Here is a 17,317-nt window from a genome sequence, read left to right as displayed (position 1 = left end):
CCATGTCATGTGTGATGTCCTGTACTATAGGGAGGGGGTTAAAGAGGCTCTGTCACCAGATTTTGCAACCCCTATCTGCTATTGCAGCAGATCGGCGCTGCAATGTAGATTACAGTAACGTTTTTATTTTTAAAAAACGAGCATTTTTGGCCAAGTTATGACCATTTTTGTATTTATGCAAATGAGGCTTGTAAAAGTACAACTGGGCGTGTTGAAAAGTAAAAGTACAAGTGGGCGTGTATTATGTGCGTACATCGGGGCGTTTTTACTACTTTTACTAGCTGGGCGTTCTGACGAGAAGTATCATCCACTTCTCTTCAGAACGCCCAGCTTCTGGCAGTGCAGACACAGCCGTGTTCTCGAGAGATCACGCTGTGACGTCACTCACAGGTCCTGCATCGTGTCAGACGAGCGAGGACACATCGGCACCAGAGGCTACAGTTGATCCTGCAGCAGCATCAGCGATGTAGCTACTTACCTGCAAACGCTGATGCTGCTGCAGAATCAACTGTAGCCTCTGGTGCCGATGTGCCCTCGCTCGTCTGACACGATGCAGGACCTGTGAGTGACGTCACAGCGTGATCTCTCGAGAACACGGCTGTGTCTGCACTGCCAGAAGCTGGGCGTTCTGAAGAGAAGTGGATGATACTTCTCGTCAGAACGCCCAGCTAGTAAAAGTAGTAAAAACGCCCCGATGTACGCACATAATACACGCCCAGTTGTACTTATACTTTTCAACACGCCCAGTTGTACTTTTGCAAGCCTCATTTGCATAAATACAAAAATGGTCATAACTTGGCCAAAAATGCTCGTTTTTAAAAAATAAAAACGTTACTGTAATCTACATTGCAGCGCCGATCTGCTGCAATAGCAGATAGGGGTTGCAAAATCTGGTGACAGAGCCTCTTTAAGGGAAATAACCATGTGTATGGGTCATCACATAAGCAGGAGATAAACACCAGAAACATGGTCATGTAACTGCACTTGACATTGGCTTACAGAGGCATTTCAGCTACGGAAGGTATATTAATAAGTGACTAGTCCGTCTTCTGTTAAACTATTTGCACACAATTTTGAGACACTGGAACAACCCTTTAAAGGCTATAGACCCCTTTTATGGGCACTAAATTATGTAATAATGAAGGGGTTTATCCGGTTTCATAACGTTTATTGAACTCTCCTACTGATGTGGTGTGTATGGTGCTAGCGACGTCACTGCATCCGCCCGTCACAGTGCGTGGGCTTTGAAGTTTATTCAGTGGGCGGATCGTGGAAGGTGTGCAGCCCGCACCTTATAGGGAGCACTGGCCAGTGGCAGCACCTAATATGCCCCTGTCAGTGTGAAACTGACAGGTATAATACCCTGCAAACATAAGTATTGCAGGGTATTATAACAACGATCCAACAATTGAATCTTCAAGTCCCCAGTGGGACTAAAAAGAAAAAAGTTACAAAAGTAAAAAAGTTAAATTTCAAAATAATAAAATTTAAAAATCGCCCTTTTTCCCTTATAAAGTCCTTTTATTAGAAAAAAAAAACTATGCATAATTGGTATCACCGTATCCGTAATGGCCTGAATAAAAATATAATGTAATTTTCCCCGCACGGTGACAGCCATAAAAAAAAATAATAAAAAAACGATACCAGAATCGTTATTTGTAGTCACTTCAGCTCCCAAAAAATGGAATAAATAGGGATCAAAAAGTCACATGTACTCAAAAATGGTACCGATTTTAAAAACTACAGTTTGTTCCACATAAAACAAGCCCTCACACAACTTTCTTAATGGAAAAAGTTGTGACTCTTAGAATATGGTGACACAAAAACAAAATCTTTTTTTAAAACCGTGATTTAATCGTGCAAACACCGTAAAACATAAAATACCTATATACGTATGGTATCGCCGTAATCTTATCCACCCGCAGAATGAATTAAATATGTCATTTATAGTGCACGATGAACACCGTAAAAAAAAAGAATAAAAAACCATAGAAGTTTTCACGGTCTAGTTACATGAAATTCAGCAAAAAACCTACATCATCAAAATGCTCACTATAGCCCTACATAAATTATTTTTTAGGGCTGTAGTTTCCTTAATGGGGACACATCTGTGGCAAAAAAAAGTGTATGGACTAATTCCACTAAATTCAGCAAAAAACCTGTAGTGTTAAAATGCTCACTATACCCCTTGATAAATTCCTTGAGGGGTGTAGTTTGCCAAATGGTGTTTTTTTTTTCTGGTGTTCCTACTGTTTTGGCCCCACAAGACGTCTTCAAACCTGACATGGTGTCTAAAATATATTCTGAAAAAAAAAAGGAGGCCTCTAGGTGCTCCTTTGCTTCTGAGGCCGGTGCTTCAGTTCATTAGCGCACTAGGTCCACATGTGGGATATTTCTAAAAACTGCAGAATCTGGGTAATAAATATTGAGTTGTATTTCTCTGGTAAAACCTTTTGTGTTACAGAAAAAAATGGATTAAAATTGATTTTCTGACAAAAAAAAGGAAATTTGTAAATTTCGCCTCTATTTTGCTTTAATTCCTGTGAAACGCCTAAAGGGTTAATAAACTTTCTAAATGCTGTTTTGAATACTTTGAGGGGTGCAGTTTTTAAAATTGTGTGAGTTATGGGGGTTTCTAATATATAAGGCCCTCAAAGCCACTTCAGAACTGAACTGGTACCTATAAAAAGAGGTTTTGGAAAGTTTCCTGAAAATGTGAGAAATTGCTGCTAAAGTTCTAAGCCTTGCAACGTCCTACCAAAAAAAAAGGATGTTCAAAAAACGATGCCAACATAAAGTAGACATATGGGACATGTTAATTAGTAACTATTTTATGTGGTATTGCGACATTTAAATTTAGAAAAATGCTAATTTTTGCAAATTTTCTCTAAAATGTGGTGTTTTTCACAAACAAACACTGAATTTATTGATCAAATTTTTCCACTAACATAAAGTATATGTCACGAGAAAACGAAACTCTGCTGCGTCCACAAGGCTGCAGTACACACGGGGGTCCTTGCTCGGAATGGAAGCTGACATGACTCGGAGAGTTGAGTCTACTGAACAATCATTTATTGCTGTTTTTGGGCCTATGTGTAAAGAGACCACTTGCTCCTGAAAGAAAATATAACTGAAAAGTAGTTTTTACGCAGGGATGCCACTATCTTTGAAATGGGAGTTAAAAATGGGACCTTATTAGCATATTTGGCTCACTCAAAGTGACACTGCCTAAATTCCCTATGTAATTGATGCCGCAGGATCGCTACTCTGTGACCAACTAAGCATTAAAGAGGCTCTGTCACCACATTATAAGTGCCCTATATTATACATAATCTGATCTGCGCTGTAATGTAGATTACAGCTGTGTTTTTTATTTAGAAAAACGATCATTTTTGACGGAGTTATGACCTATATTAGCTTTATGCTAATGACTTTCTCAATGGACAACTGGGCGTGTTTTACTTTTTGACCAAGTGGGTGTTGAGAGAAGTGTATGCAGGGAGTCCGAACAGCTTGGTCATCCATCAGTTTCCATAGGGGCAAACTGTCTAAAAAGGCAGATGCCTCACAGGTATCAGGGTTACATTTAGTGGTATACAAGTCAGAGGAATATTTATAATAAATATTGTTAACCCCTTCCCGACATTTGACGTATCCATACGCGAAAGTCGGGTAGGGGAAGTATGGAGCGGGCCAGTGTATTCAGAAAATGAATTCGCAGAGGCCATTGGTTCTATTTCCTTGGGTAAGACTACAGGCACAGACCGCTTACCCAACGACTGGTATAAACTATACGCCGAAGAACTGTGGTTTTGTTACTTAAGACTTTTACGACAGCACAGAAGAAGGGTGTCCCCACCCCCTTTCGATGTGTGAGGCACGACTTGTGATTTTGTTGAAATCGAAAATGGACCCTCGCACATCATTCTACTACAGGCCCATTTCACGCTTTAAAGAGGCTCTGTCACCACATTATATGTGGCCTATCTTCTACATAATGTGATCAGCGCTGTAATGAGGAGCAGTTTTTCTTATTTAGAAAAACTGGGCGTTTGTTAGCTTTTGACCAAGTGGGTGTTGTAAGGAAAAGTGTATGGCGCTGATCAATCCGCGTCATACACTTCTCTCCATTCATGTATTCAGCACATAGTGATCTTGCTAGATCATGATGTGCTGTCACTTACTCACATATTACTGTTCCTGAAGTGTCTTGAGAGTGGATAGACATCACCTCCTGCCAGGACGCGATGTCTATTCACAATCCTGACACTTCTGTAACGTTAATGTGTAAGTGACTGCACATCATGATCTATGTGCTGAATACACGAATGGAGAGAAGTGTATTACGCTGATTGGTCTAGTCATACACTTCTCCTTACAACGCCCACTTGGTCAAAAGCGAAAAAACGCCCAGTTGGGCATTAAGAAAGTCATTCGCATAAATCTAAAATAGGTCATAACTCCATCAAAATTGATAGTTTTTCTAAATAAAAAACACTGCTGTAATCTATATTACAGCGCAGATCACATTATATAGAAGATAGGGCACTTATAATGGGGTGACAGAGCCTCTTTAACTCTGACTTTAAAATTTTCGCCAAAATGCTAGCTTCTAGATTAACCCTTTCATGACTGCCATACGGCTACCGTATATACGTTCTAACTGCCGATGCCCCATTCAGTTGTCACGTATATAAATGGCAGCCTGGAACAGGGTTTAATAAGTGCAATGCTGCTTCAGTGTAAGCAGCGCTGCACTCTCATGTCTGCTGGGGCTTTGAGAGCCCAGGAATACAGCCCCCCTGTAGATGGCACTACACACAACCCCCCGTAGTTAGCACCATCCCCCTTAAATGGCGCTATCTACAGGGGGTATGGTGCTATCTACAGGGGGTATGGTGCTATCTACAGGGGGTATGGTGCTATCTACAGGGGGTATGGTGCTATCTACAGGGGGTATGGTGCTATCTACACGGGGGATTGTGCTATCTACAGGGGGGATGGTGCTATCTACAAAGGGTGTGGTGCTATCTGCAGGGTAGTGCTATATACAGGGGGTGTGGTGCTATCTACATGGGCACTGGCATTATATGGGCACTACCTACAGGGGACACTGGTGCTATCTACATGGGCACTGTGTGTGGCACTATGTGGGCACTATCTACAGTGGGAACTGTGGCACTATGGCCACTATCTACAGTGGGAACTGTGGCACTATGTGGGCAATGTGGCACTATCTACAGGGGTATTTGGGCACTATCTACACGGGCACTGGTTTTTACACAATAAAATTCAGCCATTTTGTTTTTTTATGTCCATGAAAAACAGATGTCAAATGGCGGTTAAAAACGGACAGACGGGCAGGAAATGGATTCAAATTTTGAGACACATTGATGCAAAACAGCCATGAAAAACTGACAGCTGATCCATTGACTGCCCTTTTTATCACGTCTTGTGAACATAGCCTTATAGCCCTCTACACTCTCCCCTCACAGCAATCCAGGGTGACGGAGAGAGAAGAAGGCTAAGGGTATGTTCACACGCAGTGTTTTCAGGCGTATTTCAGGGAGTTTATGCAAACATCTGCCCATTGAAATTAATGGGAAAAACAGCATTTAGTCCATACAGGGCGTCTTTTTACTGCGCTGTTTTAAAAAACGGAGCTTAAAAAGATGCTCCGTAGAAAGAAGTGCATGTCACTTCTTGAGGCGTTTTTTGGAGCTGATTTTCCATTGAACACTATAAAAAAACGCCTCAAAAGAAGCTCCAAATTAAAAGAAGCTTCATTTTCAGCTTCAAAAACGCCTGAAAATCAGAGGCTGTTTTCTCCAAAAACAGCTCAGTATTTTCAGAAGTTTTTTGTTAAGCGTGTGAACATACCCTAATTGTTACGGAGCTGTGAATCGTGTATATATGTACATATAATATAGATAAATATATGTAAAAAATTACAAAAGTGTTTTTTTTTCACATTTTTAGTAATTTTTCTGCTCATAATAGAAATTAAAAACATGGAATTAAACTAATCTAGAGAATGAAAGCCTCATAAAGCTATGTTCACACAGAGTTTTTTTGCAGGCGGAATTTCTGCCTCAAAATTCTGTTTGGAAGTTTGAAGCAGATTTTCCTCTCCCTGCACGCCGATTATTGAGGCGTTTTTCGCCTGCGGCCATTGAGCGCCGTGGGCATAAAACGCAGCGAAATACGCGTAAACGCCCGAAGATACGTCATGAACCGTCTCGCGGGAAAAAGACGCCTCCGCCTCCCATTGAAATCAATGGGAGGCATTTTCGGACCGTTTTTGACGAGTTTTGCGGTGCGGTTTCCGCGTCTAAAAACTCGTCAAAAAACTCTGTAATTACTGTGATTAATCCATACGGTCCAAACTGGGTTTCTGTCTGGTAAAGCAACATACATAAATACTGTATAAAACACCTCGGTCTTAACAGAAATGCAGCCCAATTTGATGGAGCATCCAGCTTTGTGATGTCCCTAGACACCTGCAAGGCTTTCGATTCTATTGAATGACCCTGTCTTTGGGAAGTGTTGTCAAAGGCCAATGTTGGTCCCATATTCTTTTCTTGGGTGAAATGACTCTATGATGCCTCTGTTGCTAAAGTTTGCACTAACTTATATCCCGATCCTTTCCCTTGAGAAAGGGCACAAGACAGGGGTGTCCCCTTTCCCTACTCCTGTTTGCCCACTGACTGGGAGAAAGTATTTGATTTTTTTTTTTCTACCCACAATAGTGAGCTCTAGGGACATCCTTATACAATACAGATGTATCCACAGTATTTACTACATCCGACTGTGAAAAATGTCAGTCTTGCATCGGCCTGTTTTCGATTTGGTGTCTATACTGGGACCTTTTTTTTATGCTCTCTGGTCCTGCTCCAGGTTAACTTTGTACTGGTCCAATATTCTACTCTTTCTATACTCCCACTTTGTTTCCTAGGATCCTATCCCCTCAAATGTTCCTTTTTTAGGTGGTTCGAGGACCTTCTAAAATACGTAATTTTTGTATCTTGCATTTTTTTGTGCCAGGAAGGTAGAAATAATGGTATAGAAATAAAAAAACGCACCATCCATATCTGATCGGGTGAATAAATATGAGCCTTTCTACAAGTCTCTTGTTTGGGGGGGGGGGGGGGGGTTAAGACTAAGATTTCTATTTGGAACTGTATTTTTTTTATTAACATTTTTTTTCTTTGAAATTGCATATAAAAGAAAAAACATCACAATTACACAAATTAACACACCTACAGATTACATTTTGTTTACTCTCTTCCTCCCTCCCTTGTTAGTTGTGTTTTTTTGTTTTTTTTTGGGCGGAAACCTTAGTGCAGTCGACTGCAATATTCCACCAAAACAACGGAAACCTTATAGAGCGTAAACCATTAGCAACAGAAGCATTACCATTGAAATCAATAATAATGCTAACAGAAAGCTATGGTTTCCATTTGTCTTTCCGTTGATGGGTTCCCCTGACGGAAAGGTCTGATGGAACCCATCAACGGAACCTAACGCTGATGTGAACAGGCCCTTAGAGTTGACGGAGGAAAAAAGAAAACAAGGACAGAAAAAGGGAATGAAGGGGAAGAGAGGTGGATGCAGAAAAAGAAAAAATACCCCACATGTCTTCTCAACCCACCCCCCCACCCTTCTCCTTCCCCTAAAACAGGACTTTGCCAATCTGACCAGACATGTTGAAGCAACTGTATTAATGCAATCAGTTGGGGACACGTATCTAGTTCCAGAGTTGTAAACTGGTTATCTTATTGTGTTTAATAAACTTAAATAAATAAGGCTTTTTAAAAAAGATTTAAGCAGAGAGGAGGAGAAGGTTGTACACAACAGATTAGAGTGTGAAGTGGGAGCAAAGCATCTAAAGGTAGGTTTACATGAGCAAATTTCTGCCAATCGCAAGCGCCTATCGACGATATAACAATGGGCCGATGCTATGCTGTATGGGGACGAAGGATCGTTAATAAGTTTGTTCAGCCCCCATCAGTTTGGATAATTGTCAGCAGTACATCCCCTGCTTACACGGGCAGATATGCTGCTGACTATAGATAAGCTGCTCCGTCAGAACAACGGAACCGTTGTTTGCCGACGGAACCTATTGACTTTAATAGGTTCCGTCGGGGTGTTCGTGATTTTACTGGACACAATAGCGCAGCATGCTGCGCTATGGTCGCCGGTAAACCCTACCGGATCTGTAACAGAGGTCCCCAACTGAGCCTCCGACGCAAATGTGAACATAGCCTTAGAGAGTGTTACACTAAAAAAACCCTACTCCTTTTAATGATGTATTTACTGGAATTGTTCCCCCTCTTTGTACAACAGAAAAAAACAGCAGCTGAGAAACACATTAATTTATATAACATCCATGAATGTGCAGTTTTTAGGGCAATAACGATGTTCGTGGAATTCAAGTAAATGACTGTCATTAGAGGTTTCATGTTCCTTATATATCATAAGACATTGTTATGCATATATTGCACAGCTGAGATACATTTGCACCAATTACTCGGACAAAAACAAATATATAGATAACATTTTGTATATATAGGATCTCCTATGTCACCAAGGGCATGTTCACATCTGCGTTGGTGTCTCCGCTAGCAGATTCCGTCGATTTTGCCAGACAAAATGACTGAAACTGGGAGAAGCTCTTTAAAGTCAACAAACGTTTGTGTCCGTCATGCAATGTGTGGCAGCTCCAGTTGTTTTCTTTGTTGTTCTCCTATGACAGAGCAGAACAATGGAAAGCCATAGCTCAGATGTGAATGCAGCATTATAAATACATAAGTTATAGTGCCTGAAATTTCTTGCCTGAATTTATCCCCTATAAAATTATGATTTTCAATCTTTCCCTTTTTGTAAACCGTTGTTTCAAAGATGACAGAAAAACGAAGTTGTCTCAAGTCAATATTTTCACATGGCGTTTGTTTAGTGATAGTAAATTATTAAACTGCCTTTTGTATTAAGCAATTCACTCCCTGATTAGCAGCAGAGAACATGAATAATTTACCATGAAAACTGTAATAGGATTATACCTGACCTTAATCCCTTCACAGCCAAAAGCTTTTCAACAAAGTTTTTAATAGTGATTTCTGTATGTACTTTGTAACTATACTAAAAAAAAGCCTCCGAGCCTGAAACTAAAACAAATTCACTTCCGGCCAGGCTGCTTCTAGGTAACTTGTAGTATCATTTCACATTTAAAGCGTATCAGTGATCTACTTGAAAACTGCTAAGAATATGCACCTCTATGTGTAATAATTTGAATTATCTTACCCAAATTTTAATTGCAAGGTGTTTTGAGAACATGCCTACTAAGGCTCTGTTCGCATCCTCGTCGGAGGCTCAGTTAGGGCACATTCACATGTGGCGGAATTGCTGTTGAATTCCGCTGCGGACAGTCCGCAGTGGAATTCTGCAGCAGCCGTTTTTTACATTTGTTTCTATACATTTTTAGGAAAGTTAGTTCAGACGTTGCAGAAAATAACTGTGCGGAAATCAGGCTGCGGTGCAGAATTTTCCCTCCGCAGCATGCTCATGACGTTGCGGAGAAGAAGCGGAATATCACTGCATATTTCAGCCTTTGCAATGCAACAACTGAAATCTGTGGCAAGTCCGCTGTGATATCTGCAACGTCTGAAAAACCTGTCAAATATGCAAATGGTGCAGATTCGTTGCGTACATTCCCAAAATCTGCACCAACATTTGCAGCAGAAAAATTCTGCCACGTGTGAATGTGCCCTTAGGGGCTTCTGTCACATATCCAGCAGGGTGTACTGGAGACAATAGTTCAGCATGCTGCGCTATTGTCCGTTAAAATCACGGACACCCCGACAGAAAGCCGACGGTACCCATTGAAGTCAACAATGTCTGCTGTTCCCCTGTTCTGCTCCTCTGACGGAGCAGAACAACAGAACTGTACAACGCAGATGTGAACATAGCCTAAGAAAGTTAACCCAGCAGGAGGGAGAAGTGTTTAGTAAACTAGCAGGCTTGTAGAAACAGTGACTGTGACCTTGTTGCACCTCCACTGTATACATGGCAGACAGTCTATAACGGAGCCCGCTCCATACTCCCCCACCCGGTGTGCGCCGTATATATACACGGCGGATGTCGGGAAGGGCTTAATGCGAGCCGCCGTACTATTAGGCTGCTATGATGGCATGGGCTCAGGAACTGAGATGGCACCATTACTTGCGGGTGGTAGCTGTAATATACATCCAAAACCCTTCCCTAATGGCCTGGATCAGCGATTGCTTCGATCCCTAGCGGTTAAGCCCTTAGATGCTGCAGACGATGCTGACTGCGGCATCTAAGTGATTAGACCGAGGGAAGGGGCTCCCTCTGTCACCCCATCTGTGCCTGGCGAAAGGGGGTTGCCAATGTGTTGCCATGGCAGTTGGGGGCCTAACAATGGTCCCCAGGGCTGTCATACACAGAAGCCTATTAGGCCCTGTCAGAAGCAGGGCTTAATAGGCTGCCTGTCCGTTTTACACGGACACATATAATAAAGTACATTGCAATACAGAATTGCAATCTATTATTTGGACAAAAGCAGTGTAAATAAAAAAGTTTTTCAGAAGTATTTAAAAAAATGTGAAACAAAAATCGCCCCCCCCCCCCCAAACAAAATATACGTATTTGGTATTGCTACATTTGTAAGGACTTGTACAATAAAATGAATTATAGCAGAAAAACCTGCGCCAGCTCGTATACGACCCCCCCCCCCCACGATCAGACAGTAAAAAATAGATAAATGACTTCTTCACTCTGCTTTTCACTTTCGGATTCCCTCAGACTCCTACATCATGCAGTGGCACATGCAAGGTCCTGACACCGAGCAACGTCAGGGTGTTATATGCGACGCAGCACACAACCTTCTTATCATCGGTGTTTAACCTTTGTGGAAGTAGGCAAGAAGCTGAGTGACGACTCCAATTATTTATTTTTTTAGGTCCAATCGATGTGGGACTGTTAGGTTGCAGTGGCATTGTTACAGCACAATTGTGGCACAAGGCCAGCGGAGAGATGCAACACACTTATGAAGAAGCATGCACCTTTTTAATAAATCTGTCACATGTTACTTGTCACAATCTAGAGGTGTGTGGCCCCATTAGGCCGCTCCGCCATAGCGGAGAGGCAGCTGACCAACTCTATGCACAAAGTCTATGGTAGGAGTGTAGCACAAGGGTACCTGGGATAGTCCGGATGGCGGCAAGGGCTCTGGCACAGATGGGGCTGGAGGTGGTGGGTTGTGGCGGTTGGTATCCGGTATGACAGGCGACAGCAGACGTGGAGTATTCCAGCAGGCAGGGCAAGGTGGTGGGTTGTGACGGATGGTATCCGGGATGACAGGCGACAGCAGACGTGGAGTATTCCAGCAGGCGGACCAAGGCACAGCTCAGGTACTATACAGGCTCGGGAACAAGGCACAGCATGGGATATAGGAGGCAGGACAAGGGAACTCTGGGAGCAGGAAAACACTAAGGGACCATTTGCAATACAGACATGGGAAAACTACAACAACGCTCAGGCAGGGAGTGGAAGGGTGGAGCCCTTCTTAGGGTATGTTCACACGCACTGTTTTCAGACGTAATTCGGGCGTTTCACTTCTTGGGACGTTTTTGGAGCCGTTTTTCATTGAGTCCATTGAAAAACAGCCCCAATAACGTCCGTAAAATACGTCGCGAAAAACGCGAGTAGTTACAAAAAACGTTTGAAAATCAGGAGCTGTTTACGCCTGAAAACTTAAAAAATGTGCGCGCGCTGGCTCTTCAAGGACGGGGCTGAGCACACGCGTGCATCTAAACCGTGAGAGCAGGACAAGCCAGCCACGAGTGCTGGCGTCTCCTAGGAGGAAGACGCTGGCAGGAAGCCAACGGACTGTGGTCGCGGGCGTCGCTAGGTAAGGAACCGCGGTGGTCTGCGAGAACGGCCGTGACATTACTCCAGTGGAGCAGAACGTTAAGAAAGCCAGTCTTTGTAAATCTGCAACCAAGAAAAAAACCAAAAAACGAAAAATTACAATGCCAAAATTGCTTCCCTGTGTTCTTGCGCAGTATTTTGGAGTACTAGAGACACCTAGTGGTAGATACAAAATCTTTTTCTTTCGTTTCTTTTTTTGTTAGCCAAATATATTAAAGGGAAACTAAACTTTCAAAAACTTCTGACATGTCATAGTGACATGTTAGAAGTTATGATCGAAGGTGGTCTGAGCACTGAGACTCCCACCGATCGCTAAACCGAAGAGTCAGAAGGGCTCGGGTGAAAAGTTGGCGTGCAGGCTCATAGACTTTCTATTGAGCCCGTACCCTTTAAAAGAATACCTTCTCTGGGATCTTTGTTTGTTACTTTGAACATGTTTTAAAAAAACTTCTTAAGGGTTGTCCATAACTGCAAATATGCAGAAGCAAACATGGGATTTTCTAAGGGGGGTTTCCAAGTAAATTGGTTCCCACAATGAAGACCACAAAATTCCATTGATATTATGGACTTTAGTGATAGAATTCTTGTTATATTCCTGGTGGTCTAGAGTGTTTTAGCAATTAACCTAATATCTCTGGTAGTCTAAGGTGAAGAAGGGGGGTTAATATTAATATACATTACACATCATGGCCAGTATATAATCTTGAAGGTTAATGGTACTTTAGTGGTTAACACAACCATTTATTATATTGTTGGGGATGGTACAGGGGTTAGTAGATTTCTCGGGTAGGGATTTGAACCTATAATTTGATTTAATAATTCTTCTAAAGAACAAGGCTCTGCTTATTGATAAAGAGCTCCAAACCCCCTGGTTCCCTTTCACACATCCATGGTGTAAGATTATATCATTGTCTTCCTGCAGTTGCCACTAGGGGAAGCTCATTGCATTGGGATTTTTAAGCTTTCATTGCGCTTGATCATAAATTCATAAGCAGTGGTGGCAGACAGTTTAGTCTTTTTAGCTGTGTTTTTTTCTCTCTGTACTGCTCAGATGGGGTGTTTCCAGGTACTAGGAAACTCTCTTTAAGTGCACCTCTGATATGTGGATATTTTTATGAAATTTGTACACATTTTTATAACTGTACACAGCACAAGAGCTCTACAGTATGATCCAAATGATTTAAAGGGAATGTCTCATATATTTAACTTTACCGTCATTGATTAGATGTAAGTCTGTAGAAGAAAAATATGTTCTTTTTAGAAAACACATTTTGTAGCCATTTATTTTTTAATTTAAAATTAATTTCTGTATAGACAGTAGAGTGTGTGCGCTTTATGGCAGCTAGAAGTCAATTGACAGAGAAATGACATGGATTATTACAGTCCCCAAGAAGCGATGGAGTACAGCCCTATCCCCCAAAGACCAGAGAATGACAGGGGAGATGCTTACAGGACCTTATATGTGTGTATAGTGTTACTTTCCAAGTAAGCTACAAAGAGCAGGAAGTGTTCAGTCTGTTGTGACTGCAATTGTGTCTGGAGTAAAAACGGGAATATTTCAAGATTTTTTTTTAAATGATTTTTTTTATGTGGATAATTACATACAAAAATAAATCTAAATAAAATAATAATAAATATATACACAATAATAATACACTGCTTATTAACTTCAATACACCGCCAGATTTATCAATTTCTCTGTGAAGGGTGAACGTGATACGTGTGTTTTGCACAGGAATGAGTACTGTTTTAAACAGTACACCAGTGTTCGCCTTATATTGTGAAACTGTGTAAATTGTGAAAACGAGTAGCGTAATCTCGTAATGGCTCCCAGGAAGAAGTTATCAATCAAAAAGCAATCTGCCATAGGCGCTTTGAGAAATGCAGGGCATAGTCTGCGGAAAATTTCTAGACTGGAGAAGATTTCTCTCAGTGGCATACAGTGTACCCTCGAGATATGACGAAAACAAGTCTCCGTAATCGACCATGACATAGACAACCTCGAGTGACCACAAAACAGGAGGACAAACTTATCAGCGTGTTCCAAATGAGACAGATTTAAAACCGCCTGTCAGATCCGTGCTACTGTGACGGAAACGTGAAAGAAAAGCGTGTAAATTACGACGGTCATATGCCGCCTTGTCGCCAGATGCTTGAGGGGAAGTGTTGCAGCCTGACAACCGTTTTCTTAGGCCCAATAATAAAAAGAAGAGGCTCTTGTGGGCTAAAAAGCACAGAGTTGGACCTTTAGTCCGTGGAAGAAGGTTCTTTTCACAGACAAATCAAAGTCCAAGGAGGAGAACGTTAATTTGTCGTGTGACAGGATAGTGCACGCTTGCTACTTGCATTCAGCCCACAGTCAAACATGGAGGAGGTTCCATTATGGTCTTCTGATGTTTCAGAGGTGGTGCGGTTGGTGACTTACTAAAAATCGAAGGAATCATGGACTCTTAAATGCTACCAGGTCATGTTGGTCGCCATGCCATCGCTTCTGGGACCCGTCTTACTGGTTGTAGTTTACACTATGGCAAGATAACGACCCAAAACATAATACTTCCTATTTTTGCAAAAATAATGTTTAGTCAAAAGAACAACAACAGATGCTGAAAAACAGTGTTTGGCCACCCCAGAGTCCTGTTTGCAATCCGATTGAACTCCTTTGTGATAATCTGGACTGGTGTGTCGAGATGTGTAAAGCCCCTTTGTGAACAGAATCCCCCGCGTTTGCACTGATGTGATCGCTGTTAAGGATGGATACTTTGATAAGAAAAAAATGTAAGGTTCAATTCATTTATAAACAATGTTTATCAGAAGTACAAAATATGTTTACACCGTGTTCCAAATTATTATGCACATTGGATTTAAGTGTCATAAACATTTAATTATTAGTTTTTCAATTAAACTCATGGATGGTATTGTGTCTTAGGGCTCTTTGGATCATTGTAATCAATCTCAGACACCTGTGATAATTAGTTTGCCAGGTGTGCCCAATCAAAGGAAAACTACTTAAGAAGGACGTTCCACATTATGTGAATGGCCACCATGTCCCAACAAGGCTGCGACGTCAGCAAGGAGGTGGCAGAGTCATGTTTTGGGCTGGAATCATGGGGAGAGAGCTGGTAGGTCCCTTTAGGGTCCCTGACGGTGTGAAAATGACCTCTGCAAAGTACGTAGAGTTTGACTGACCACTTTATCTCAGCAAAATTATCTTCAAGCATGACAATGCACCATCTCATGCTGCAAAGAATACCTCTGTGTCATTGGCTGCTATGCAATGACAGAAAAAACAACAAAGCGCACAATAGTGCATGAAACTGTGTATACGGGTGTGAACAGAGTGCAAGTGATGCTAACCTTGTGCGGTTATGCTAGGAGCATAACATCCAGTGGAGCAGAATCCGAGATACCTCGACGGTATAGTGGTAATGAAGTTGCAGCCCAGGACCCGGTTTGAGAGCTTGACAAGAAGTCTCAATACTGCTATGGGCATAAAAGGAGAGAAACTCATGGTGTGGCCCCCATGTTCCCCTGACCTCAACCCTATTAAGAACCTTTTGGAGCATCCTCAAGCAAAATATCTATGAGGGTGGGAGGCAGTTCACATCAAAACAGAAGCTCTGGGAGGCTATTCTGACATCCTGCAAAGATATTCAAGCAGAAACTGTCCAAATACTCACAAATTCAATGGATGCGAGAATTGTGAAGGCGATATCAAAGAAGGGGTCCCATGTTAACATGTAACTTGGCCTGCTAAGTTTTTTTTGATTGAAAGAGCTTATGATTTCTGTAAATATGACCTCCTGATGCTGCAAATTCAACAAATGACCATTTTAGTTCTCTTTACAACCTTTAAAATGTTTTGATCTTTGTTGTGCATAATAATTTGAAACAGTGCATTTTGAGTTTTTTACTTCTTAAAAAAAATCTGTTATCATTAGGAGATTTGTTCAATAAAATTCGCATTATACTCCAACACTTTATGGCTTGAAGATTATACTGACTGTCATTTGCATCGACTATTTAGGAAAATCAGCGAAAAATAACATTTGCATAATAATTTGGAATGCGGTGTATACAGTAAATTCATAATCATCACAAACTAGTTTCTTTTGCTCGTTTCCCAAAAATCGATTATTTGGGTGGTGTATTGAAATTAATGAGCAGTGTATATATGGTAAATAGGTTTATAAAGAAAACTTGGTGCTATATTAATTAACCCTTTAACTGCCCAAATCATATGTAATATGTCCTCATTTTAAACACTTGCCGCAACTAGACTGTATGGACTAAAGCTTAGAACTTGATATCATATTAAAGGCTTTGTACACCTTTTGAAATTTTGTGTTTTTTGTTTGTTTTTTAAATAAAAATATGTATCAGTGTGTTTGGTGCAATTTTCTAAATGCTTTTTGTTAAAAATTATTTTTACTTTTTGAGATACAGCTGCTTTGTATCCTGCATACAGAGCAGCAGTATTGTGTGCTGAAACCTGTGTCCATCAGGTCAGCGGCACTGACTGGTTCAGTGATGCAGGATCCACCTGTTATGGATCACATCTAAGTTATAAACTTAGATGTGATCGATAACCGCTCGACTACGCAGGAGCCGCTGTCACTGAACCGGTCAGTGTCGTTGACCTGATGGATACAGGTTTCAGCGCAGGATACTACTTCTCTGTATACAGGATACAAAGCAGCTGTATCTCAAAAAGTATAAATAAATTTTTAATAAAAAGTAATTACAAAGTTGCACCAATTGCACTGATACTTCCAGTAGATAAAGTTCTGTCCATGGTCATGTGATGGACACACACAGGTGCGCTGGTATCATTACAGGACACCGCTATGATATACATACTGTATCTGTAACGAGCTGTGCACCTGTGTGTCATCACATGACCATGGACAGAATTTTATCCACTGGTAGTAAACAATGAATGTTCCTACTGAATAACAACAAGCAGAGATCTTGAAAAATATAGGAATACAGAAAGTATATCGGAAAATTGTATAACTTAATACAAATAAATAACATTAATTTACTTAAAGTGGACAACCCCTGTAAGGATCTTGAATTCAAGAATAATAGAAAACATCTTTGCAACTCTGCAGCAGTTGCATGCAATCAAGGTTAACAGGGGTCATGTATCAAATGTCTTAGGCCGGATTCACATGAGCGTGTGCGTTTTGCACGTGCAAAAAAATGTGGCATTTTGCACATGCAAAAGCTCCGTGTGTCGTGATGCGTGGCTGTGTGATTTTCGCGCAGCCGGCATCATTATGACACTCAGTTTTTATGTTTGTAAACAGAAAAGCACGTGGTGCTTTTTTGTTTTCATTCATTCATTTTACTACTGTTGCGCAAATCA

At 41.3% G+C, this 17,317-nt stretch overlaps 1 protein-coding gene across 5 annotated transcripts in view; it reads left to right on the top strand.

Annotated features, from left to right (window-relative positions):
* Positions 1 to 17,317, top strand: part of PLCE1 (phospholipase C epsilon 1) — a 218,087-nt gene that overhangs the window by 43,457 nt on the left and 157,313 nt on the right. The gene's annotated exons all lie outside the window — the stretch shown is intronic.

Source organism: Rhinoderma darwinii, chromosome 11 (genome assembly GCF_050947455.1).
Source record: "Rhinoderma darwinii isolate aRhiDar2 chromosome 11, aRhiDar2.hap1, whole genome shotgun sequence".
NCBI lineage: Eukaryota > Metazoa > Chordata > Amphibia > Anura > Rhinodermatidae > Rhinoderma > Rhinoderma darwinii.
This window is presented reverse-complemented; position numbering and strand designations above follow the sequence as displayed.